The sequence below is a fragment of the Eptesicus fuscus genome, chromosome 3 (genome assembly GCF_027574615.1).
Source record: "Eptesicus fuscus isolate TK198812 chromosome 3, DD_ASM_mEF_20220401, whole genome shotgun sequence".
In the NCBI taxonomy this organism is placed as follows: Eukaryota; Metazoa; Chordata; class Mammalia; order Chiroptera; family Vespertilionidae; genus Eptesicus; species Eptesicus fuscus.
In genome coordinates, this window is record NC_072475.1 from 961,886 (window position 1) to 988,652 (window position 26,767).

Genomic DNA, 26,767 nt, shown 5'->3' on the forward strand with positions numbered 1-26,767 from the left:
AAATCGGGGCGGACTCACAGGAAACCGGGTGTGTGCACACTCAGAGCTGGGGGAGAAATCGGGGCGGACTCCCGGGAAACGGGGTGTGTGTGCACACTCAGAGCTGGGGGAGAAATCGGGGCGGACTCCCGGGAATCGGGGTGTGCACACTCAGAGCTGGGGGAGAAATCGGGGCAGACTCCCGGGAATCGGGGTGTGTGCAGACTCAGAGCTGGGGGAGAAATCGGGGCGGACTCCCGGGAAACGGGGTGTGTGCACACTCAGAGCTGGGGGAGAAATCGGGGCGGACTCACGGGAATCGGGGTGTGCACACTCAGAGCTGGGGGAGAAATCGGGGCAGACTCCCGGGAATCGGGGTGTGTGCACACTCAGAGCTGGGGGAGAAATCGGGGCGGACTCACGGGAATCGGGGTGTGCACACTCAGAGCTGGGGGAGAAATCGGGGCAGACTCCCGGGAATCGGGGTGTGTGCACACTCAGAGCTGGGGGAGAAATCGGGGCGGACTCACGGGAAACGGGGTGTGTGTGCAGACTCAGAGCTGGGGGAGAAATCGGGGCGAACTCACGGGAATCGGGGTGTGTGTGCACACTCAGAGCTGGGGGAGAAATCGGGGCGGACTCCCGGGAAACGGGTGTGTGTGTGCACACTCAGAGCTGGGGGAGAAATCGGGGCGGACTCACGGGAATCGGGGTGTGCACACTCAGAGCTGGGGGAGAAATCGGGGCGGACTCCCGGGAATCGGGGTGTGTGCAGACTCAGAGCTGGGGGAGAAATCGGGGCGGACTCCCGGGAAACGGGGTGTGTGTGCAGACTCAGAGCTGGGGAAGAAATCGGGGCGAACTCACGGGAATCGGGGGGTGTGCACACTCAGAGCTGGGAGAGACATCGGGGCGGACTCCCGGGAATCGGGATGTGTGCAGACTCAGAGCTGGGGGAGAAATCGGGGCGGACTCACAGGAAACGGGGTGTGTGCAGACACAGAGCTGGGGGAGAAATCGGGGCGGACTCACGGGAAACGGGGTGTGTGCAGACTCAGAGCTGGGGGAGAAATCGGGGCGAACTCACGGGAATCGGGGGTGTGCACACTCAGAGCTGGGGGAGAAATCGGGGCGGACTCACGGGAAACGGGTGTGTGCACACTCAGAGCTGGGGGAGAAATCGGGGCGAACTCACGGGAATCGGGGTGTGTGTGCACACTCAGAGCTGGGGGAGAAATCGGGGCGGACTCACGGGAAACCGGGTGTGTGTGCACACTCAGAGCTGGGGGAGAAATCGGGGCGGACTCACGGGAAACGGGGGGTGTGCACACTCAGAGCTGGGGGAGAAATCGGGGCGGACTCCCGGGAATCGGGGTGTGTGCAGACTCAGAGCTGGGGGAGACATCGGGGCGGACTCCCGGGAATCGGGGTGTGTGCAGACTCAGAGCTGGGGGAGAAATCGGGGCGAACTCACGGGAATCGGGGGGGGTGCACACTCAGAGCTGGGGGAGAAATCGGGGCGGACTCCCGGGAATCGGGGTGTGTGCAGACTCAGAGCTGGGGGAGAAATCGGGGCGAACTCACGGGAATCGGGGTGTGTGCAGACTCAGAGCTGGGGGAGAAATCGGGGCGAACTCACGGGAATCGGGGGGGGGGTGCACACTCAGAGCTGGGGGAGAAATCGGGGCGGACTCCCGGGAAACGGGTGTGTGCACACTCAGAGCTGGGGGAGAAATCGGGGCGGACTCACGGGAAACGGGGTGTGTGTGCACACTCAGAGCTGGGGGAGAAATCGGGGCGGACTCACGGGAATCGGGGGTGTGCACACTCAGAGCTGGGGGAGAAATCGGGGCGGACTCCCGGGAAACGGGTGTGTGTGTGCACACTCAGAGCTGGGGGAGAAATCGGGGCGGACTCCCGGGAAACGGGGTGTGTGTGCACACTCAGAGCTGGGGGAGAAATCGGGGCGGACTCACGGGAAACGGGGGGGGGGTGTGCACACTCAGAGCTGGGGGAGAAATCGGGGCGGACTCCCGGGAATCGGGGGTGTGCACACTCAGAGCTGGGGGAGAAATCGGGGCGGACTCCCGGGAATCGGGGGGTGTGCACACTCAGAGCTGGGGGAGAAATCGGGGCGGACTCACGGGAAACGGGTGTGTGTGTGCACACTCAGAGCTGGGGGAGAAATCGGGGCGGACTCCCGGGAATCGGGGGTGTGCACACTCAGAGCTGGGGGAGAAATCGGGGCGGACTCACGGGAATCGGGGGGTGTGCACACTCAGAGCTGGGGGAGAAATCGGGGCGGACTCACGGGAATCGGGGGGTGTGCACACTCAGAGCTGGGGGAGAAATCGGGGCGGACTCACGGGAATCGGGGGGTGTGCACACTCAGAGCTGGGGGAGAAATCGGGGCGACGTCTGCTCTGAAGAGGTCTGATAATCCTGCCGGTTCCAGAAGCTATTCTTACACGTGGACACGTTACATACAAGGAGCGATTCTGGGGACACCAGGAATGTCTTCCCTCGCCGCGTACATGCTTTAAACCCGTGAACTTGAATGACAGACCCGGCCGCGGAGGTCAGTGGCACCGAGTCTTCGCGGACACACCCCTGGGTCCCAGACCACCAGCACGGCAGGCGAGCAGAACGTGGCTCACGGGACAGAGGCGGGACACGCACTGCTCTGATCGTGTCACTTGCGGCGTGCGGGAACAAACCACCGAGCTGCAGGGGCCACATCAGAGACGGCATGAAGCAGGTGCTTTCAAAACCAGGGCCCGGCGCCGCCTCGTCGCGTGCCGAGAGCAGCAGGCGGACGATTCTGAGAAATGCTACAGGAAGTCGAGAATCGCTACAGGAAGTCGAGAATCTGATTGCTGTGTGGTACGAACCGTTCCTCCACGGCCAAGATCACGGACGGCCGTTTCCTGAGGACGGGGCTACGCATGCCACACACGGAGGCTCATTTCATCGTCCCGACCACCTGGGGGCAGGACCCTGTCTCAGCAGGCCCATTTCACAGATGAGGAAACTGAGCCCGGGACCATCCTGTCTCCTGCCTGCGGTGAGCAAGAGGTGGCCGGCCACACCGATCCTCGGCTCGGGGGAGAGGCTGAACGTGAGGGAAAAGCAGGGACCCGGGTGGGGGGGGAAGCTGACCTCCTGAGAGCGGCTGGGTGAGGGCTGGCTCAGGGTAGGACGTTACGACGTAAAAATGTGAGTGGGAACAACGGACCCTGGAACCTTCTTATGAGGAAGAAACAGCCCACAGCGTCCGGACGTGCCGAGAAAAGAAAACGTGGCTCCCGCTAAGCCGCTCCCGCCCTCGACGCCACACAGCGAGACAGCCGGTCTTCCCACGCGGGGCCGTGGTCCTCGCTCCGACCCGGTGGACAGACACGGACGGCGGCCTGCTTCCCCTCCTGTTCTGACCCGTGACACCGCGTCCACACGCCGCCCCAACCACCACGACTTCATAACCCCGAGGGCCTCCCTCCCTCCGGCCAGCGGCCACCACCACTTTCACACGGAGCCCTTCCTGCTCCTGGGAGAAGGTTCGAGCTCGTCCAGGGCAGAGGTCACACCCGCTGGCTACCCGGAACCCACCTGCTCCAAAGGGTCTCGGCACAGATCCGGGAGCACGGCCACGGGCTCGGAACCTTCCGGAACTGGAGACAAAACTGTGCCCGGCTCATGTGTAGTCACACGGGGACGCAGACGAGTGGGAGCCACGGAGTTTTACACGTCAACGCGTTCACCTTGGAGGGCCCCACGCCTGCCACAGCCCCGAGCGCTTCCGCGGCGGGTAAGGAACCAGCGGGTCGGGAGGCGCTCACCCCAACCAAGGCCCGAACTCGGGTCACAAACAGAGCGGCACTCACTCGTCCCTTCCAGGAGGGGCCGGCGGCCTGGGGGCGGGACTGTCCCTTCCGGCTCCCAGGGGCCCCGGGCCTTGCCGCGCACCCGCCGAGACTCCGCCCCAACAGGGAACTGCGGACGGAGCCCAGCCCTCAGCGAGAGCTCAGCTTCACCGGCACGAGCTCCCCATTCAACAGCCAAACAAAACCTTCCAAGAGCCCGGCCAGTGTGGCTCAGTGGGGGAGCATCGACCTCTGAACCAGGAGGTCAGGGTTCGAATCCCGTCAGGTCAGGGCACAGGCCCAGGTTGTGGGCTCCATCCCCAGTGCGGGGCGTGCAGGAGGCAGCCGATCGATGATTCTCTCTCCTCATGGATGTTTCTCTCCCCCCTCCCCCTTCCTCTCTGGGGAGACCGCGGAGCCCCGTCCCGTCAGAGGAATGAGCTTCCGACGCGCTGTGGCGGACACTGGCGGGCGGCAGGAGCCACCGCAGGAGGCGTGTCCACGACCCACATCCCCCGAGAGGGCGTGCCCGCCCTCGGCAGGCAGCTCCGTGGGCAGGTGGGGGAGGGGCGTTATTGCTTAAGGCGTCCAGAGCTGCTGTTCGCGATGATGAGAAAGTTCTAGAAATAGTCGGTGGCAACGGTTGGGTAACATCGTGGACGCCCTGAATCCACTGTACTGGGCTGGAAGCGTCTAAGAGGGCCCATGTCACATCGTATTTGCTTTATCACACACATAAGGCAGCGCCGTCTGCCCACCGTGTCCTTCCTATGGGCGCCTACAAACACGGGGCTGGGGCGCGCATGGCCGGCTCGGGGCCGAGGCAAGGGGGACAGGAAGCGCGTGGGGTGCACAGCCCAGGCTCCCAGGACGGCTCCCGCCACACCGATGTCCCCCCACGGTGGGCGCGCCCTCCGACCTCCCAGAGCCTCCTCGGCGGAGTTGGGGGGGTCGGCGACCTCAGGGGGCAGGTGTCGGGATGCGCAGGAGGGGGCGGCGGGGACACGGCGGGCTCGGCGGGCTGCGCCCCCCCCCCCCAATGGGGCCAGCCTCCCAGCCGACCTCAGTGCTCCCGGGACATTGCCTGTTCACGAGGGACTTTGAAAGCAGAACTGCCCGCAGCCAGCACCGGAGAACCCAGACGGAGAAACAACGGGAAAACACCAACTCCGACCCCCTCAAAGCCAGCTCCTGAGGAGCCGTCGGGGGGGGGGGGGGGGGGGGGACCTGGACGCTGGCCCGGCCCCGGGGGCCGGCGAGGGCGTGGTCACGTCCACCTTCTGCTCGTTTAAATATTCCGAGCTGTCGCCCGGCCGACGTGGCTCAGTGGTGGAGCGTCGACCTATGAGCCAGGAGGTCAGGGTTCGAGTCCCGGTCAGGGCACAGGCCCGGCTTGTGGGCTCCATCCCGTGGGCGGGTGCGGGAGGCAGCCGATCGATGACTCTCTCTCGTCACTGATGTTTCTCTCTCCCTCTCCCTTCCTCTCTGAAACCAATAAAAAAACATTTTTTTTAAAAAGAGATGATCTCCCCTGTAGCTCCACCAACATAAACATGGACCGCACCGGAGGGAGCGGAGGGAGCGCGCCTACAGCCCCCACGCCAGGCGGCACCGGGGAGAACCGATCCCGCTTCCCCGCCCCGAGTCACAGAGATAAAAGAGGAACGGACAGCCATGGGCTGGAGGTGCCACGGGAGGGGCATTCAAAGACCCGGATTCCCAGCCCTTCCCCGGGCTGCGGCCCATTTCCCCGGGCTGCGGTCCGTTTCCACGGGCTGCGGCCCGTTTCCCCGGGCTGCGGTCCGTTTCCCCGGGCTGCGGTCCGTTTCCACGGGCTGCGGTCCGTTTCCCCGGGCTGCGGCCCGTTTCCCCGGGCTGCGGTCCGTTTCCCCGGGCTGCGGTCCGTTTCCCCGGGCTGCGGTCCGTTTCCCCGGGCTGCGGCCCATTTCCCCGGGCTGCGGTCCGTTTCCCCGGGCTGCGGTCCATTTCCACGGGCTGCGGTCCGTTTCCCTGGGCTGCGGTCCATTTCCCCGGGCTGCGGTCCGTTTCCCCGGGCTGCGGTCCGTTTCCCCGGGCTGCGGTCCGTTTCCACGGGCTGCGGTCCATTTCCACGGGCTGCGGTCCGTTTCCCCGGGCTGCGGCCCATTTCCACGGGCTGCGGTCCATTTCCCCGGGCTGCGGTCCGTTTCCCCGGGCTGCGGTCCGTTTCCCCGGGCTGCGGTCCGTTTCCACGGGCTGCGGTCCGTTTCTCCGGGCTGCGGTCCATTTCTCCGGGCTGCGGTCCGTTTCCACGGGCTGCGGTCCGTTTCCCCGGGCTGCGGTCCATTTCTCCGGGCTGCGGTCCGTTTCCACGGGCTGCGGTCCGTTTCCCCGGGCTGCGGCCCGTTTCCACGGGCTGCGGTCCATTTCCCCGGGCTGCGGCCCATTTCCCCGGGCTGCGGTCCGTTTCCCCGGGCTGCGGTCCGTTTCCCCGGGCTGCGGTCCGTTTCCCCGGGCTGCGGCCCGTTTCCACGGGCACATCTCAGCGAGGCAAGATCTCACGTCACCAACTCGCCGAGCTCGGCCTGGCACCGGGTCCGTGCGAAATGAGAGCCGAGTCTCCACCGAACACCCAGCGCCGACCTCTGAAACCGCAGTGTGTCTCACACCAGGAGGCCGGCCCGTCGCCACAGCCCCTCGGCGCCCCCACGCCCCTCGCTGAGCTGCCCCCCAGCCACGCCGGTCGCTCGCAGAGGGAGCAGGTCCGAGGCCCCCCCACAGGGGAGCGTGGACTTCTCCACCGGGCAACCACGGGCCCGGACGTGTCCTCATCCGGATGGTCCTTCCGTTCCAGCTTTTCTTTTCTTTTTTTAATAATTTTTACTGATTTCAGAGAGGAAGAGAGAGGGAGAGAGAGGAACACCAACGATGAGAGAGTCACGGATCGATCGGCTGCCTCCTGCACGCCCCCCACTGGGGATGGAGCCCCAACCCGGGCCTGTGCCCCGACCCGGAATCGAACCCTGACCCCCTGGTTCCTAGGTGGACGCTCAACCACGGAGCCACCCGGCCGAGCTGCTTGCCTTCTCAAAGCCGCTCTCCTCACAGGAACGGACTCGAACAGGCTCCCTCCTGTCTTTGTGCCGACCCAGCTCACCGACGTTCCGGCGCGAGAGGGGAGGGTCGCCCAGGCCCTGTGAGCCGCACCCGCGCCACCTGGGCAGGCGGCTGGGCTTCAAAGGGAAACGCCCCCCTCTCTGCGCATCAACCCAAACACGCCCAGGGAACCACAGCCCACAGCCCCGGCCCACGCCAGGCGTCCCCCCAACCTGCCGTGCACCCCACGCCCCGGGGACGCGAGGGAAAGCCGGCTCGGAAATGGGGAGCCCGACGAGCTAGGAGTCCCCCATCCCGGGACGCCCCCTGCAGGTGTGCACCCCACAGGTATTGAAGGTGCGAGGTGAAAGGCGCCTGTGAAACGCGAAGCACGTTCGTGGGGGGCCCGCGCCGGCCCCCCAAGCGCCCGCAGCGGCGATGAAAGCCTCGCCCCCCCCCCCACCCCGTCGCGTGAGGCCTTACTCCGCGCGCGGGGCTGAGGGCCCTGGACGGACAGGGACCAGCGTGCGTTACTGTCGCTGTTCCGAGGCCGGAGCTATGGTCGCGGACCCTGCCACACGCCCCTCTAAACGGTGACGGGGCCCAGCGCCCAGCGTCGCAGGCGGGGGCTCTGAAAGGCCCGGACCCGCTGGCTCGGCCACGGCTCGGTGACACCAGCACGAACGGCTCCCTCTGTCCAGAACCAAAACCCACGAGCACCCGGACGGAGGGGCCTGGACAGCAGTCTGATCTGGTTCCGGCCACGAGGGGTGCAGGGTGCAGGGGAACGGCTGAACGAGGGGTGCGGGAGGGGGAACGGCTGAACGAGGGGTGCGGGAGGGGGAACGGCTGAATGAGGGGTGCGGGGGGGGAACGGCTGAACGAGGGGTGCGGGGGGGGAACGGCTGAACGAGGGGTGCGGGGTTGGGGGGAACGGCTGAACAAGGGGTGCGGGGTGCGGGGGAACGGCTGAACGAGGGGTGCGGGGTGCGGGGGAACGGCTGAACGAGGGGTGCGGGGTGGGGGGGAACGGCTGAACGTGGGGGGCGGGGGGGGGGGGGAACGGCTGAACGAGGGGTGCAGGGGGGGAACGGCTGAACGAGGGATGCGGGGGGGGAACGGCTGAACGAGGGGTGCGGGAGGGGAAGGGCTGAACGAGGGGTGCGGGGGGGAACAGCTGAACGAGGGGTGCGGGGGGGGGGACGGCTGAACGAGGGGTGCGGGGTGGGGGGGAACGGCTGAACGAGGGGTGCGGGGGGGAACAGCTGAACGAGGGGTGCGGGGGGGGGGAACGGCTGAACGAGGGGTGCGGGGTGCGGGGGAACGGCTGAACGAGGGGTGCGGGGTGGGGGGGGAACGGCTGAACGCTGGGGCGGGCGCTTCTGATTAGAAGGTAAATGAGACGGGGGAGGGGGACTGGGGGGCAGAGGAACCTCGGTTCTCATGGGGCCTCTGGGCCCTCGAGCTCATTCTAGAACTCACCAGCGACTTGCCGTGGTGACGAAAGGCCTTTTTCCCACCAACTACAAAGAACGATGTGGCCCGTCCGGCGTGGCTCAGTGGTTGAGCCTCGACCTATGACCCAGGAGGTCACAGCTGGATTCCTGGTGGGGGCACAGGCCCGGGTTTCGGGCTCCATCCCCGGTGTGGGGTGTGCAGGAGGCAGCCGGTCCATGATTCTCTCTCATCATGGAAGTTTCTCTCTCTCTCTCCCTTCCTCTCTGAGCTCAATCTATACCAATAAAAGCGAAATATGCTAATTAGACCGGATGACCTTCCGGACAAAGCCGGGGCTGCGAGGGAAGCCGGTCCCGGGTGCCAGAGGGGAGCCGGTGCCGGCAGCGGGGGAAGGAAGGCCTCCTCTGGCACAGATTCCGTGCACTGGGCCTCCAGTAAAGATATAAAAAAAGCGGGGGGCGGGGGGCAGCTGTGGGGGTGACAGCGGGGGGCGGGGACAAAGGCGGGCAGAGCAGGTCCGCACGCTGCTCCTGCTGCATCATCGCGTGTTCGTTTCTGCCCCTGAACAAGGGCCAGGTCACGACACACACGGTGTGGCCCGAGAGGTCTGCGCTGAGGCCCTGCCCCGGGCGGAGGGCGAGGCTGCCCGGCTGGTTCCGGCCCCGGAGCCGCCGGACGGACGGGAGGAACAGGCCCTGCAAGGCCTGTGCGGGAGGCAGGGCCGGGCCTCACCGGTGGGAACGGACACGGGACCCCCAACACCCGCAGGGGGTCCTCAGAGAACACAGCTTCCGGGGACCCAGGACCCCGCTGAGCATCTCACCCCGAGGACCCGAAAGCCTGTCTCCGAGACACCCCGGTCCCCGCCTGCAGCCCTGGGCCCGGGGCCGGGACACGGGCACCCACGGGTCCCCCGGCAGGTGACGGGGCAGCGCACGCTCTCACGGACACGCGTGGAGGGCAGGACTCAGCCTGACGGGAGGGCGTGCTCCCGGGGCCACCACAGGGGGCGCCTCGGCGGCCTGGGCTGGGAGGTCCACCTACAGGACGGGCCGGACACAGCCCACCCCGGGAGCCGAGCACCGAGCAGCGGTGCCAGGGGCTGGGGAGGCTGACCCTGACCCTGACCCTGACTCTAACCCTGACCCTGACCCTAACCCTGACCCTAAGCCCAACCCTGACCCTGACCCTAACCCTGACCCTGACCCTAAGCCCGACCCTGACCCTGACCCTAACCCTGACCCTGACCCTAACCCTGACCCTGACCCTGACCCTGACCCTGACCCTGACCCTGCCCACGGCTGAGAACACGCACGTGCACTTAACACTCTGCAAAGAGGGGAGGCCGCCTGTCGGTGAAATTTTTCAGAGAGAAGAAGGGAGAGGGAGAGAGAGAAACATCAATGAGGGGAGAGAATCACTGATCGGCTGACCCTGCACGCCCCCCACTGGGGATGGAGCCCGAACCCAGGCCTGTGCCCTGACTGGAATCGAACCGTGACCTGGTTCTAGGCTGACGCTCGTCGGCGGGTCGGCAGGCTCCACAGGAAGAAAAATGGTTTTAAACCCTCAGGGCGGGGCCAGGAAGGAGGGTCCGTGCCGGGCCCCCCACAGGAGCTGACCTGGAGGCGGGTCTGTGCTCACAGCTCAGACCCCACAGGCACCGGTGTCCGGGAAACGGCGGGGAGTGACAGGATGAGGGTTCACACGGCCCAGGAAGCCTCGGGCCCTGACTCCGCGGGGAGGCCGCCCTGGCCACGCCCCTCCTCACGGGCCTGAGGGAGTAGAACTCGCAACAGGGACGAACCCCCAGATCTCACACCACCAACCGCCAAGCAAACCCAACTTTCCCGACGTGATGGTCTCTCCCCGGAGCGCCCCGTCTGCAGACGCTTCAGAAAACACAGGGCAGGACAGCATCACCATGGCCATCCTCAGTCCCCCCAGTACTCAGTATCCCTATCCTCAGTCCCCCCAATACTGAGTACCCCCAATCCCCAGTCCCCCATCCTTAGTCCCCACAATCCTCAGTCCCCTCAATACTCAGTACCCCCTATCCTCAGTCCCCCATCCTTAGTCCCCCATCCTTAGTCCCCACAATCCTCAGTCCCCCATCCTCAGTCCCCCCAGTACTGAGTATCCCCAATCCCCAGTCCCCCATCCTTAGTCCCCACAATCCTCAGTACCCCCTATCCTCAGTCCCCCATCCTTAGTCCCCCATCCTTAGTCCCCACAATCCTCAGTCCCCCATCCTCAGTACCCCCAATACTCAGTACCCCCAATCCCCAGTCCCCCATCCTTAGTCCCCACAATCCTCAGTACCCCCTATCCTCAGACCCCCATCCTTAGTCCCCCATCCTTAGTCCCCACAATCCTCAGTCCCCCATCCTCAGTACCCCCAATACTCAGTACCCCCAATCCCCAGTCCCCCATCCTTAGTCCCCACAATCCTCAGTACCCCCTATCCTCAGACCCCCATCCTTAGTCCCCCATCCTTAGTCCCCACAATCCTCAGTCCCCCATCCTCAGTACCCCCAATACTCAGTACCCCCAATCCCCAGTCCCCCATCCTTAGTCCCCACAATCCTCAGTACCCCCTATCCCCAGTCCCCCATCCTTAGTCCCCCATCCTTAGTCCCCACAATCCTCAGTCCCCCATCCTCAGTCCCCCCAATACTCAGTACCCCCTATCCTCAGTCCCCCATCCTCAGTACCCCCAATACTCAGTACCCCCAATCCTCAGTCCCCCGCCTCCCTTTCCCTCTGAAGTCACCCGTTTCACAAACTGTCTGCAGAGCCGCAGCCCCACTCCCACCCCAGCCTCTGCCAGGCTTAGAGCCGTGTTCTGGGGGGGGGGGGGGGGGGGGGGGGGGGGGGACAGGAACAGAGCAGTGAGCCCGCCCGGGCGGCCAGCTGGCTGAGTGCTGTGCTGAGCACCACGAGGCTCAGGTCCGATGCCCAGTGAGGCTGGGGCAGGAGGCAGGTGGCTGTTTCTCTCACACACGGTGCCTCCGCCCGTCGCCCTCTCAGATCAGTGAACACATCCCCGGGTGAGGATCACATCGTAGAGCAGAGCAGTGAGGCCTCAGGAGGGAGACGGAGGGGAGGGAGGGGGAGGGAAGAGACCAACTGGGGGGAACGGATCCGGCCAGCGCACCACCAGTCCGCCCGCTGGGCAACACGCTAACAGGGGGAGCGACCCGCTGCCCATCTGCCCACAACCAAGAGCCATCAGGAGGAGAGAGAGGGCAAGGGTGTGTGTCTGAATGTGTGTGTGTGTGTGTGTGTGCATGAGTGTATGTGTCAGTGTGTGTGTGTGTGCATGAGTGTCTGTGTCAGTGTGTGTGTGTGTGCATGAGTGTCTGTGTCAGTGTGTGTCTGAATGTGTGTGTATGTGTGTGTATGTGTGTGTGTCTGTGTCAGTGTGAGTGTGTGCATGTGTGTGTGTGCATGAGTGTGTGTCAGTGTGTGTGTGTTTGCATGAGTGTCTGTGTCAGTGTGTGTGCATGCGTGTGTGTCAGTGTGTGTGCATGCGTGTGTGTGTCAGTGTGTGTGTGCATGCGTGTGTGTGCATGAGTGTCTGTGTCAGTGTGTGTGCATGTGTGTGTGTGTGCGTGAGCGTGAGAAAGTGTGAGTGTGTGAGTGTGCGTGTGCGAGTGTGTGCGTGCACGTGTGTGAGAGTGTGTGCGTGTCTGTGTCAGTGTGTGTGCATGCGTGTGTGTGTGTGTGAGTGTGCATGTGCGAGTGTGTGCGTGCACGTGTGTGAGCGTGTGTGTGTGTAACTCCACTGCATAACCTCGCACGTTCCTGGAGGGAGGCAGAGCCGTTGTGGAAGAGGAAAGGGGGGAGACGCGCTGTGCGGGGTGGACTGGGGGCCTGCTTTGTGCCGACCCCAGACAGGAGCTGGGCGTGAGCATCACAGAAACCTCACCACAGCCCGGCGGGCGGCTCCGTGGCTGAGCGTCGACCTAGGAACCAGGAGGTCCCAGTTCGATTCCCGTCAGGGCACAGGCCTGGGCTGCGGGCTCCATCCCCAGTGGGGGGCGTGCAGGAGGCAGCGGTCCAGGATTCTCTCTCATCACCGACGTTTCTCTCTCTCTCTCCCTCTCTGAGGTCAATAAAAATATATTGTTAAAAAATAAAAATAAGAAGAAAGAAGCAATCTCACAACACCCCCCCCCCACCCCCCCCCCACCCCCGTCTCCAGGAGGGAAGTGGAAGCGCAGGGTGGGGTAACTCCTGCGGCCACACAGCTGCGTCAGGCCAGCTCCTCGGCTCCCGTTCCTGTTCAGCCCGGCCACCTACTCAAAGGCCCCCGAGGAGCCTCAAAGGGCCGGGCCACGCACTCAGCGGGAACCGAAACAGCCGCTCCCGCCACCACAGACAGGATCGGCTGCCGTGGAGTCAGCCCACCTCTGGAGGGGGCGGAAGCGCCTGCAACTCACGGCAAGCTGCCAGCGAGTCTCCTGTGGACGCCAGTCCCCGCTCCCGAGACAATTCCGTGCCGGCGATCGCCCAGACGGCCTGGCCACCGAGGCGGGCGCTGCGCTCGGCCCCAGAGCCGGAGCCGGAAGCACACTTCGACACCAGCACACGGCGGCTTTCTTGTTGGGGCGGCGGCGGGGGGGGGGGGGAAGGGGGACAACATCGATCGGTGCTGCGCCCCGTTATGCATCACTGTGGAGTCCTGCATGTGCCCTGACCGGGCTCGAACCCGCAGCCTCGGCGTCCGGGGACGATGCTCTGACGGACGGAGCTGCTGAGAGGCTCGGTCGCTTAGTTTCAAATCTGTTTTGACGGGAGCCGCACGGCAGAGCTTTTTACAATGTGTCAGCTTCAGAGAAGAGGCAACGCTTGTCTGTGCGCCATTCAAACACGAACAGAAGCCAAAGTGGGGACGCGGCGGAGCACACGGTACCGGAGGACACGGTACCGGAGGACACGGTACCGGAGGACACGGTACCGGCCAGGCAGACGGGCGGGCAGCACGCAGAGGGTGTTTCGTGCAGTTTTACACCAACAACTTTTTTTTTTTAAATATATTTTATTGATTTTTTACAGAGAGGAAAAGAGAGGGATAGAGTTAGAAACATCGATGAGAGAGAAACATCGATCAGCTGCCTCCTGCACACCCCCCACTGGGGATGTGCCCGCAACCAAGGTACATGCCCTTGACCGGAATCGAACCTGGGACCCTTGAGTCCGCAGGCCGACGCTCTATCCACTGAGCCAAACCGGTCTCGGCTACACCAACAACTGTTAAAAGCCAGCCCGGCCGGCGTGGCTCCGTGGTGGAGCGTCGCCCTATGAACCAGGAGGTCAAGGTTGGATTCCCGTGTCAGGGCACAGGCCGGGTTGTGGGCTCCATCCCCAGTGGGGGGCGTGCGGGAGGCAGCCGGTCAGTGATTCTCATCATGGATGTTTCTGTCTCTCTCTCCCTCTCCCTCCCTCTCTGAAACCAATAAAAACTTTTTTTTTTTACTAAAACAGGGTCACTGCAATGGCCCTACAATGAACTGAATCTGCCTGCACTTCGAGAGACACACGGCAGCGGAGCGGCGAGTCAGGGACCCTGAGGAGACCGCGGGGCACAGAACTGCACGGCCTGCGAGGCCGCACGGGACTCACCCCATGTCAAGGGCTCCCACGTGCCTCTCACCGTCCAGGGGGCTGCCCACACCCTGATGCCTCCAGCTGAGGCTATTGCTCCACACACCGCCCTGCACCGGCCTGTCACTCACAGCCGCTCCCCAGGAGGCGGGCCTTCCTGCTGGGTGGGTGCTAAAGGCTGGTGGGGGGGAGGGAGGTGGGGTTGGGGGGAGTGGGGAGGGGAGGAGGATCTGGGCTGGGTGGGGAGGGGAGGGGGGCCAGGGGCTGGGTGGGGAGGGGAGGGGGCCAGGGGCTGGGTGGGGAGGGGCCAGGGTGGGGCTGGGTGGAGAGGGGATCAGGGTGGAGCTGGGTGGGGGAATTGGCTTCAAGTTCAACCTCCCAGCCTGCTTCCCTGGAGCCCAGACAGAGACTGGAACCTGCTCCGGCAGCTGTGACAGCGTGAGCCACCCTTCCCCCCCCCCCACCCGCTCCCCTCTCCACACCCACCCCCCTCCCCCTCCCCGCCCCCCCGCCCCGGCCTCCCTGGGACGTGTCTGGTTTGGTGTAAAAGTCACTTCATTCTACTCCAAGTCGTTAACTTAAGGAACGCCGGGAGGTGAAAACCAAACTGTAAAACCACCCTCTCCTCTGACCCCAAAGTTCAAGTTCAAGCCTGGCCACTCTCCTGATGTTCAGACAGGGATCCCCAACACCCTCCCGCCCCCCCCAACACACACACACACACACACACACACACACACACACACACACACGGCACGGAGACACCTCAAAAGGAAATTTGCTTTTCTGACAACACAACAGCCATACACGGCTTTACCTTTGCTCCCTGTCCTAAAAACTCACAGAGGGTTAGCTTACCACACACACACGCACACACCCACACACGCATGCACACACAGGCACATCCACACACAGACATGCACAGACGCGTCCACGCACACGCACTGCCCCGTACCACCTGGCGCGCAGACACGGGACAGGGGAGGGCTGACCCCAGCCTCCCTCGGACGGAGCAGCCCCGCCTGGGGACCCCCCCACCCCCGCCCCAGCCGACCCGCCTGTGGAGGGGGGAGGGGGCGGGCACTGTGCCTCTGGCCGGGTTTGCCGCCCGCATGTCAGTCACGGTGACCCCCGCCCCGCGCCCCAACTCCCTCCCTCGCCCCCAGGAGGACTTGGGGATCCCCCCCCCCCCCCCCCCCGACACAGAGCAGCCACCACGAGACCACAATTCAACGTCCCAGACCAACACCCGCCGCCAGCCGCCGGCAACCTCCCCGTCCGACCCTCAGCCCCAGGAGCCCTCAGGAGCCGCCCCCCCCCTCGCTCCGGGACATCCCGGGAAGTCTCCCCTGGACCCCGAGGCTGGGGGGGGCGCTCACAGGGCGGCGGGGGCCGGAGGACGGGACGGGACAGGCGGCATCTCGGGGGGCAGCTCGGCCACAGCCCCGCCCGCCCGTGTGCTCCGTCTGGTCACAGAGGACGGGGCGGGGGCGCTGGGCCCCTCGGAGCCGTCCCGGTCCCAGGGCGCCGGGCGCCGGGCGCGCAGGTCCCCACGGGGCAGCCGCTCCCACCGCCCTCCAGTCCCGACGGAGAGAAACTGAGGCTCACCCTCCGGCGCGGCCTGTGCTGGTCCCGGTCTGTCCTTCCGTCCCTCCGTCCGGCCTCACATCCCCGAGTTCCAGCGGCTGCCCCGCTCCCTCCCGGTGAGCGCTCGGCGCAGGCAGTTTCGGCGGAGCCCGGCCTCCGGGGAGCTGGAGGGAGTCACTAGCTCCTCCCCTCCCTTCCCTCCTCCTCCCCCCCCTCCTCCGCCTCCCTCCCCGCACGGCGCTCAGGAGCCGGGGCTGTCAGAGGCCCAGCTGCCCCTGGTCCTGGGGAGAAGGGGTTCCCGGCAGGTCCCCACCGCGTCCCAGGGAACCTCACACGTGGGCGCCGGGAGGCAGCCGCTTACAAAGTCTCATAATCGCACGCACGCACCTCCTCACGGGCAGGAAGGCAGACGGCAGCCAATGGACACCCCGTTCACAAGCAGCTACTTTAAAGGCTCAGGGGACAGAGCGCCGGCCTGCGGACTGAAGGGTCCCGGGTTCGATTCCCGGTCAGGGCACAGGCCTGGGTTGGGGGCTCGATCCCCAGTGGGGGGCGTGCAGGAGGCGGCCGGTCCATGATTCTCTCTCATCACTGATGCTTCCTCTCTCTCTCTCTCTCCCTCTCCTTCTCTGAAATCAAAACATGTTTTAAAAAAACAACAACGAAGAGGGGAGCGGAGAAGCGCGAAGAACACGTGCGGCCGGCTCTGCTTTAAAACCACGAAGCAGCGGAGAAGCAGTAACATATTCGAAGGGAACACAACGACCCCAAGACCCACCTCACAGCCTGAAACTCCAAACTTCCCACCGAACGCCCCTGGGAAACACGCTTTCCCCTAAGAACGCGCCCGCTGGCCCCTGGATTCCGGGAGCAGTTTCATCTCCCCCGCTCCAACCTCCGGCCGGACACCCGCTACCTCAGCCGCCGCCCCCACCGCGAGCTCCTGGGCTGGGCGGGGCCTCGGTCCCCGGGGAGTTTCGTTAATAAAACTTTAAACAACCACAGCGTGCGCTGCGGGAAGCGGCGAGTTAAAGAAAATGAAAGAAATGCCAGGAGCAGGAACAGCTCCCGGGATGACAGGCAGGGAGCCTCAGGGGTGAAATTGGTGGACGAACCGTTCCCATTTCCCGAGGTCAGCAGCGGGGTGAAAGCCGGGGACGCCGCCTGCGAGGGGCTGGCCCGGGAGACGCGGCTCCAGAAACAAACGCAGCGTCCATTTACAGATGGCTTGTAACTGGCCTCAGAGAGGAGGGGGAGGGAGAGAGGAGCATCAGCGATGAGAGGGAATCAGGGGCCCGCTGCCTCCCGCACGCCCCCCACTGGGGATGGAGCCCACAACGCGGGCCTGTGCCCTGACCGGGAATCAGACCGTGACCTCCCGGTTCCTAGGTCGATGCCCAACCGCGGAGCCGCACCGGCCGGGCCCCACATTCCTTTAAAAGGTCCTCACTCCTCAAGGCCTGTCAGTGAGAGGCCGGAGCCATTCTCAGGAAAGGGAACGTTCCGGACAATAACGACACCAACAAAAATGGTGGGAACGTGACACATTCAGGACGGCCGTCCACAGGCGGCCCGGGCCTCGGGGCGGCCGGCGCGGCTCATCCCGCTGGGCCTGGAGCCTGCGGGGCCGGCAGGAGCACAGAGGTCACGGCCAGAGGACGCCACCTCGACTGCAGGCGTGTGGACGGAGCGGGCACGGCGGGAGGGGCTTGGTCCTGGGGCAGGCTCAGCAGGAAGCGGGGCCTTTTGGATGTCATGCCCTGGGGTGCTACGGGGCCTTGTAGGCAGAAGTCCAGGGTGCCACGAGACGTCCCCCAATGGCCCGGCCCGCGTGGCTCAGTGGTTGAGCCTTGACCTATGAGCCAGGAGGTCAGGGTTCGATTCCCGTCAGGGCACAGGCCCGGGTTGTGGGCTCCATCCCCAGTGTGGGGCGTGCAGGAGGCAGCTGATCCATGATTCTCTCTCATCATTGATGTTTCTACCCCTCTCTCCCTCCCTTCCTCATATACATATACATATACATATACATATACATATACATATACATATACATATACATATACATCATATACACACACATACACATCATATACACACACATACACATCAGAATAAACTGAAACTGAAGACAAACCCCAAGTGTTCAGGAAAACCCCAACAACAGAAGGGGGTCTCGCCCGGATGCCTGCGTGCTGCAGGTGAGGACGCCGAGGCGAGGCGGCCGACTCCGACTCCGTCCGTGATCACGGTGTCACCAGACGCCCGGGACCTGGAGAGCCACAGACAAGCGTGTCTCCCGGGCCGGCGGCTCCGAAGCAGCCGTGGTCTGTGCACAGCCTCAGGCCCGCGCCACACGCCGCGCCACGCCACGCCAGGGCCTCCGTGGGGCTGGTGAGAAGAGCCAGGCCGGGGCCGGGGGGAGGAGCAGAGCGGCTGCGGGACCAGGCGCCCGGGGCCGGGGCGAGACCCACGGAGCAGGCTTATCAGGGCATCGGCCGCAGCTGGAGCCGCTCCAGGGAGGGCGGGAAGGGCGGCTCATCGCGGCTGTCGAAGCCACATCACTTCCAGGATTCCGGGAAGGGCGGGCGGGCGGGCGCCAGCAGAGGGCAGGGGCGAGGGCTCCCCGCGGAGACTGCGTCCCCCGCGCTCTGACCTCGTCACCCGGGTCTCCCTTCCAGCCGGCTGTCTCCCAGGGCTGTCTCCCAGGGCTGTCTCCCAGGGCTGTCTCCCAGGGGTGCTTCCTCAGCGCCATCTCATCTCGGCGGGGGCGGGGCTGCTCGGCGTGACTCGGAGGTGGGGGAGGGGGGGCAGTGGGCTCGCTCACCCAGGACCCCTGAGCCTAACAGGAAAAGGTACCGATAAATCCGCGACGGGTTACCGAGGAGTCCCGCCTCCTGGCCAGCTCTCAGGCCTGAGAATAAACGGTCCCATCGCAGCTTCCGGGGCGAGGGCCGTGGGGGAGTCTGAGCACCTGAGCTCCGCTGCGCCCGATGGGAGGGGCCTGGGGACCAAGCTGAGCCCGGGGAACCTGGGTCCTTCAGTCACAGACTTCAGGAGGCCCGCCCAGGCAGAGGCCGCCATCAGCCCAGCCGGGCGGGCAGCGGGCAGTGGGCAGCGGGCAGTGGGCTGCGGGCGGGCAGTGGGCGGGCAGTGAGCGGGCAGGGGGCAGCGGGCAGTGGGCAGTGGGCAGCGGGCGGGCAGCGGGCAGTGGACAGTGGCAGCGGGCAGGCAGTGGGCACACGGGGGCCCCAACCGCCTCCCTGCAGCAGAGGGAGGGTCCAGGCGTGGGCCCGGGCACCGGCGGGTGGGAGGGGAGGGAAGGCCCCGGCCCCCACGAGGTCACCGGCTTCGGAACCGGCTCTGACTCACTCCGCCTAGTTTTGCTTCCCAAAGGCCACGTGAATTTAGGACAAGAAAACGCGACCAGAAGCACGAACGCGAGTGGAATGTAGGGTTTCGGTCCAGGCATGCGCCCACGGGGCACCGGTGGCTTTCTCGGTTAACAATGTCACGAGGTCGGGGAGACCTGGGGCGATGGAGCCACCCGGAGCCACGCATTCCACACAAACGGGAAGTGGACGTGGACAAGCACCGGCCACGCGGCCCTGCAGGCAGATCCACACCCGAGCAGCACAGCTCAGCGGGGGGCTGGGCCTGGGGACACCTGGGGAAGCGCCACGGACAAAGGCCACGGACAAAGGCCACGGACGGCGTCACAAAGGGCGAAGGCCTCCCGCTCCCTCCGTCGCAGCTGACGTCACTCAGAAGCCACAGGACCCGCATTTCTCTTCCCCAAAGACCGCCTCAGCCTCCATCTCGCTGTTTTGTGCATTAGGCCAACAGCAGCAGCTCCTAACATCCCTTTTTAAAATATATATATATACATATACTAGAGGCCCAGTGCACGAAATTCGTGCACGGGGGTCCCTCAGCCCAACCTGCACCCTCTACAATCCAGGAGCTCTCAGGGGATGTCCTACTGATGGCTCAGGCCCACTCCCCATGGTTCTCTGTTCTCTGCAGGGCCTGGAGGTTTCCCTGCAGCCGTGGAGATGAAGCCCCCATGCCGTGCTGTCCGCTCTCTGCCTGCTGCTGCCACGCGCCATGCGAAGGAAGCCCCAATGCCCTGCTCTCTGGGCTCTGTCTGCAGGGCCTGGGGCTTCCCCACTGCCGCGCTGAGGACGCCACCATGCCCTGCTCTCCGGCCTCTGTTTGTTGGTCCGACAGGCCAGACACTCCAGCAGTGGGGCTGAGGTGACTGGGCGCCGCCATCTTGTGGCTATGGGGGCCACCATTTTGTCGCGGAGGTACGGTTAATTTGCATATTACTCTATTATTAGATAGGCTGTTTTTACTGACTTCAGAGGCGGAAGGGAGAGGGAGAGAGAAACCTCAATGAGAGAGAGTCATGGACCGGCTGCCTCCTGCACGCCCCCGATGGGGGTGGAGCCCGCAACTGGGCATGTGCCCTGACCGGGAATCGAACCGTGACCTCCTGGTTCCTAGGTCGACGCTGAACCTCTGAGCCCCCGGCCGGAGCCTAACATTCCTTTCAGTCGTGTCTCAGCGGCACAGACGCCTTCCTTGGACAGAAGCTTCCGGATGTGGTCAGGGCTCTTCAGATCCAGCCTGACCCGGAGCCGAGGCAGCATCACCCAAAGGCGTCGCCACCAGCTGAGCTGAGGGTCCCCGGGAACCAGGGGGGCGGTGACCACGCCCGCCGTCACCCGTGTCCCCGGGCTCGGCGGAGCCGCAGTTTTCATGAACACAAATTTCCCGAATCCCAATAAAAAGCCGCTCCCGGCACCACTGCGGCTCCAAACACAGACCCGCTAAGCCTGGGCGTCGCCATGGAAACGCGGAAGCTTTCTCCTGCGTACATTCCGCGTTTGGTTGGGACTGACTGATCGCCAGGATCCACTTTTACATGGGAAGCTGATGGGAGCTAAATGCGGATCCACCCACCCACCCCGTGCAGGGTGCCGGGGACCGGGCCAAACCCCGCCGCCGCCGCGCCGTCCTTCCTGGGAGAACACGGGGCTCACCGCGGCGGCAACGTCTCCAGGTCCAGCCCTCGTTAGCTCCGACCCAAGATGAGCCTGTCTCACCACGTACACGGGGACCCGCTGGCCACCGAACGGAGAGACACTTCCGTGGCCTCCGAACACGCAGAAGGAGTCCTGAAAACCGCAGGCGGCGAGGGCACCACGGAAACCCGACGGCGGTGAACGCCAGCCGCGGCCGCGGTCCCCCTTAACGCCCGTGCCCTCCACGGCGCGGTCCCGTCTGTTTACACCGGCCTGGTTACACCCACACACGGCCTGGTCTGCGCCTGCACCGAGCCGCTGGCCGTGCCGGGGAAATACACACACACCCACCGGCCTGGACCACGCCCCCAGGCCGTCCATCGAGCTCCGCGCACGGTTTAAGACGCGTTGATAAAATCCACCTGAAAACTACCGCCGTCCAGGAACGTATCTCCCATCAAACAGCCCCTCCAGACAGAGGGCACCTTGACCTCGACTGGACGCGTAACACCGTCTCCACGGCGCAGCTCTGACACCTCCGAGAAGTGCGAGGAGCGAGGCAGGACTGGCACGCGGGAGAACACGCCTGGTCTGAGGGCCTTCTCCTCGCACCAGGACACATACCGCTGCCCGGACATGTGCTCAGGGGTCTCTGCTCCGAGGGATACTGTCGGAGAGTGACTGGTTAGGGCGGGGGGGGGGGGGCACGTCCGGCCTGAGGGCGCAGACGGGCCGCAGATCCCTGCAAAGCCACTGGGCCTGGCCCGGCCCAGGCACCCGCAGGGGGGACTCAACACCCCATAAGCCCGGAGCTTTGTCACAGCCGCACAAATGGATGTGGAGTGAGTGACACTAACGAGTGATGCTCCAAATACCCAAATGGCCCTCGGCAGACCACCATCCCCCACTCCGGACTGGACGGATGGACGGATGGATAGACAGACAGTATATTCATGTGTGTACATGCCCACATACGTACACAGACAGTACATACATATGGCCCACATACATATATAGACGTGTACATATATATATGGCCCACACAACAGGATACCCCTTGCCATACTTTATATAAAAATGAAAAAAGCACCCGGCCGGTGTGGCTCAGGGGTTGAGCATGGACCTATGAACCGGGAGGTCAGGGTTCGATCCCCGGTCAGGGCACAGGCCCGGGTTGGGGGCTCGATCCCCAGTGGGGGGCGTGCGGGAGGCAGCGGATCCAGGATTCTCTCTCATCACTGGTGTTTCTCTCCCTCTCCCTTCCTCTCGGAAATCACTAAAAACGCATTTTAAAAGAACGAAAGCAGCCGTTGGACTCGGCGTCCCCACCCCCTTCCCACTTCCTCTCTGGCCGCGGTGTGGACGCGACGCTTACCACCCAGGGGCGACGGGAAGGAAGTGGGAGGTGGGGTGGGGGCCCCCAAACAGCCCGAAGAGTCCAGCACCGCCCGGCACGGCCTGCCTTCACCTCCCAGGGGCCGCCGCCCGCGACACGCCACGTTTTTATTGTCAAAGCAGCCCGCGCTCCGCCTCCAGGGCCGAGTCCCCTTTCTTCTCTCTTTTTTAATTGTATTTATTGACTTCTCTTAGAGAGAAGGGGGGAGGAGGGAGAGAGGAACCCTGATTGTCGTTCCACTGATTTCTGCACTCACTGGTTGATTCCTGTGTGTGCCTTGACCGGGGATCGAACCCGCAACCGTGGCATAGCAGCACGATGCTCTAACCACTGAACACCCCGGCCAGGGCTCTGGAGTCCACTCTTGCCTGCACGGGGAGGAGGTGGTTTTACTTCCTGGGCGGTTTCCAGCCCACGGGATGGGGATATGGAGTTCTCTGAGGTCCCTTCAGCCCAGGACGGGGGGTGGGACCGCTCCTCTCCCCGTCGGCACTCACCGGCTCTGCCAGTGCACCCCATCCTTCCTCCTCCACCGTCCCCCCCGCCAAGGCGGGCACCTGTCCGGGCCGGGCATGACGGACCCTGCAGGCCCTGGACACGGGGGCTGGGCTGGTCCACACTGGCCTCCAAGAGTCTGTATCCCCAAACCTGAGGCTGCCCGCCTGGAGCCGCCGGCAACCGCGTCCCTGTGAGGTGCCAGGTGCCAGGTGCCAGGTGCCAGGGAGACTGAGGAACATGACCACACAGGGAAGCGGAGGAGAGCGCCTCCCAGTGCCGACGGCCGCGTCCAGCCTCACCCGCCCTCCAGGGCCAGCCCACGTCCACGGGGCCCTACGCCGCCGTGAGTCCCTGGCGGCCGAGGCGCTCGCGGGGCTGGGGTTCCCGGGGCCTCGCCCGGGTTGAGGGCTGACGGTGCTGCTTTGCTGGGGTGAGGAGCCCGGGCCTCCGCCCGCCGCTTCTCTTTTCATCAATTTTAAAACTTTTCCTCCTGTACCTTCTCCGATTCCTGTTTCTTCCTTTTACCGTTTCCTTTTTCCGAATATTGAGAGGCCCCAAGGTGAATGCTTTCGGTTCCCCCTCCTCTACGAGAATGGACAGCTGAATTAAGAGCCGAGGTAAGCCGGGCCGTGTGGCTCAGTGGTTGAGCGTCAACCTATGAACCAGGAGGTCACAGTTCGATTCCTGGTCAGGGCACAGGCCCGGGGTCGCAGACTCGGTCCCCAGTGGGGGGCGTGCAGGAGGCAGCCGGTCCGTGATTCTCCCTCATCATGGATGTTTCTCCCTCCCTCTCCCTTCCTCTCTGACATCAATAGAAACGTATTTTTAAAAAGAACCAAATCAAGGACCGAATTTCATGAGGTGCAGGAGATGCTGTGCGGCCCCCACACCAGGACCCGCAGCTCTCCCGGGAGAAAGCCGTGGGGTTTGGGGACTCCCCGCGGGGCCGCGGAGGAAGTGGCTCTGAGCCACATGGCTGCAGCAGAGCGCAGGGCGGGGCCTCCTGGGCGTTTCCTGAAGCTTCTGCTCGGCGGGTCTCGGGCTCCATCCCGGCGAGAAGCCCCAAAGATGTGCAGAGCCAACAGCTCCCTGACAGCGCGGCGGTGGCAGGGCCCTGCGCCCACTGCAGCCCCCTCCCCCCTCACCCCCCACCCCCCCCCCCCCACCCCATGCTGAAGAGCAAAGCCCATCGCGCAGGGTTTGTCAGGAGGGCGAGGCGTTCGCAGCGGCACCAGCCAGGCTCTCAGCGGCTCCAGGGCCAGCGCTGCAGGGCCCGGTCCAGAGACAGAGGGCCCGTCACCAGTGGGGGGCGTGCAGGAGGCAGCCAATCCATGATTCCCTCTCATCATTGATGTTTCTCTCTCCCGCTCCCTTCCTCTCTGAAATCAATAAAAATATATATTTTTAAGACATTTAAAGGGGCAGGACAGCCCTCTGGATTCTGAGTCCTGGACCGTACATGGCCCAGAGCGGAGCGTGGGGACACAGGCTGTGGTGACCGCGGGGCTGGACACAGTGGCACTGAGACTCAGTTTCCCCGTCCGCGGGATGAACGGAGGTGCCCGCGGGCAGATGCAGGGACAGGAGACGCGCTCAGGGCACACACTCGCCACTTTAAATGGCGCGTGTTTTCTTTCCTCCTGAAGAATCGCCATAGCAACTGCCCCTAACCCCCTTGGTGCTCGGCCCGCCCCGCCCAGCGGGTCTGCCTGGAGGGGCTCCTCTCCCTCAAGGCCATGGGCCCGGTGCTTCCCCCCTCCCTCCAGGAGACAGACAGGAGACATCCCGCCTCTCGACAGAGGGACCCCTCCCACGCTTCCTGGCTCCGGGAACACCGTCACGCTCCACACGCAGCGTGCACCGGCTCCCCGCTCATGCCACAGGCACGGCTGTCCGCCCGCACCGGGGACGCTTCTGCACCCCGAGGGGCTCGGCACCAGCCTTTACTCCGAACGGCCTCACAGGAAGCAGCGTCCGCTTCCCTCCACCAGCGTGTGAGGTCTCTGACCGCCTCCCGGGCCCCCGAGGACGTCCTGGGGAACACGGGAAGCTAACAGGGCCCCCGGGGGGCCGTGTGCGACGCCCTAACCCACCCAGCACTTCCCCGGGAGGCGCGGCTCAGCGGACACTCCATGCAAACATTGTGGTCAGAGAATTAATTCTTTTAGGTATTTTTTTATTGACTTCAGAGAGGAAGGGAGAGGGAGAGAGAGAGAAACATCCATGATGAGAGAGAATCACGGATCGGCTGCCTCCTGCACGCCCCGCACTGGGGATGGAGCCCGCAACCCGGGCCTGTGCCCTGACCGGGAATCGAACCGTGACCTCCTGGTTCATAGGTCGACACTCAACCACTGAGCCACCCGGCCGGGCCGAAGCATTAATTCTGCGAAGCTCTCACTCAATTCAGACTTCATCCCTACGCCACGTCACGGGACTCGCACCCACCTGAAGGCGCATCAACACGACCATCTCGTCAGTTACGTCCCATCAGGCGGGCTGCAGGGAAAGCATGGGCGACGGGTATAACAATCCTCACTTGCTTCTTCGGCTCCGCTCCCAAAAACCTTTAATATTTCAAAATACCTGGCGCCAAGCTTTCCAAGGAACCTTCCCTCAAACCCAGGGACCTGCTTCTGCAGTGTTACCGTCTGCAGCTCAACAAACTGTTCATTTCAGCTCAGCCGCACACGTGCCCCTTTCAATTAGCGTGCCGCAGTGTGCCGTGACGTCAAATCCAGAATATTCCAATCTGAATGACTCTGCAGGCTTCCTGTTCCTGCCGGGGTGTGAAAAGCTAAAAATAGCAGCCAGGTTCTCACACCGCACGGCAGCTCAGGCGCTGCGGGGAGCACACGGGCTCCTAGGTCCACGGACGGACGGTTCCTAGATCCACGGACATGTCCCAGAGCCAGCTGCAGGCCTCTAGGTCCACGGACGTGTCCTAGATCCACGGACAGATCCTAGATCCACGGATGGATCCTAGATCCACGGACGGATCCTAGATCCACGGACGTGTCCCAGAGCCAGCACAGGCCTCTGGGTCCACGGACGGGTCCTAGATCCACGGACAGATCCTAGATCCACGGACAGGTCCCGGAGCCAGCACAGGCCTCTGGGTCCACGGACGGGTCCTAGATCCACGGACAGATCCTAGATCCACGGACAGGTCCCAGAGCCAGCACAGGCCTCTGGGCCCACAGACGGGTCCTAGATCCACGGACAGGTCCCAGAGCCAGCACAGGCCTCTGGGTCCACGGACGGGTCCTAGATCCACGGACAGGTCCCAGAGCCAGCACAGGCCTCTGGGTCCACGGACGGGTCCTAGATCCACGGATGGATCCTAGATCCACGGACGGATCCTAGATCCACGGACGGGTCTTAGATCCACGGACGGGTCCTAGATCCACGGACGGGTCCTAGATCCACGGACGGGTCTTAGATCCACGGACGGGTCCTAGATCCACAGACAGGTCCCGGTTACACCCCGGAGCCAGCTGCAGGCCTGACAGGACCTTCGACCTGTCGCCACTTTGCTTCGTGGTGTAACCGCAACGGGACACTGGGTCACACTGAAGAGCGCCATGTTGCCGGGGAAACCTTGTAAACCATGTGGAGCAAGAGGAAAGGAGGGAAAACAGCGAAAACACGAGGATCTGGGCTCGTCCGCAGCACAAAGCCAGAGTCCAGGACGGGCCGATCGGAGCAAACCCAGAGGGATTCGGTCGGCACTTCGCGACCAGGGAACCGGCCAGGTGAGAGGCTCGGCCTCGCCAACAAGCCCCGGAAAAGGAGCCGAGAGGAAGCGGGAGGGCCTCCTGGTCCTGAGGGCGGACAGGCCGTCCGCGGCGGCCACACCACGGTGCCAGCTGGATGGTGACTCCAAAGACGGTTGTGAGAGTCACCAGACAGGAGGGTAACTTGGAAAGCTAACAGGACACCTGATGATATGCAGGGGCTGCGGTCATCATGGATTCTTAGGTTCTTATCTTTTGGGGACACAAACTGACATATGCGGTCTGAGGTGTGCATCAAAATAACCCATGGTGTGTGTGTGTGTGTGTGTGTGTGTGTGTGCGTGTGCACGTGTGCATGTGTGCATGCATGTGTGTGTGTGCGTGCATGTGTGTGTTGACAACAGATGAAAGCCGATCCGTCACGGATCGCTAATCCCGGACGCTGGGAACGGGGTACCTGAGAGTCTGGGGGGCTTTCCCACTCACCAACGCCTGAGACTGCGCTGTGAACCAGCGCGGACAGAAGCACTGGTCTGCACA

General features: G+C 64.2%; 1 protein-coding gene across 1 annotated transcript in view; it reads right to left on the minus strand.

The window, feature by feature from the left end:
- The window catches only part of TIAM1 (TIAM Rac1 associated GEF 1), a 112,174-nt gene extending 96,435 nt beyond the window's left edge, over positions 1 to 15,739 (minus strand). Inside the window, exon 1 of the mRNA XM_054713322.1 lies at positions 15,591 to 15,739. The gene's annotated coding sequence lies outside the window, so the exon portion shown is untranslated. The remainder of the gene's footprint in view (positions 1 to 15,590) is intronic.
- Between the last annotated feature and the right edge of the window lie 11,028 nt (positions 15,740 to 26,767).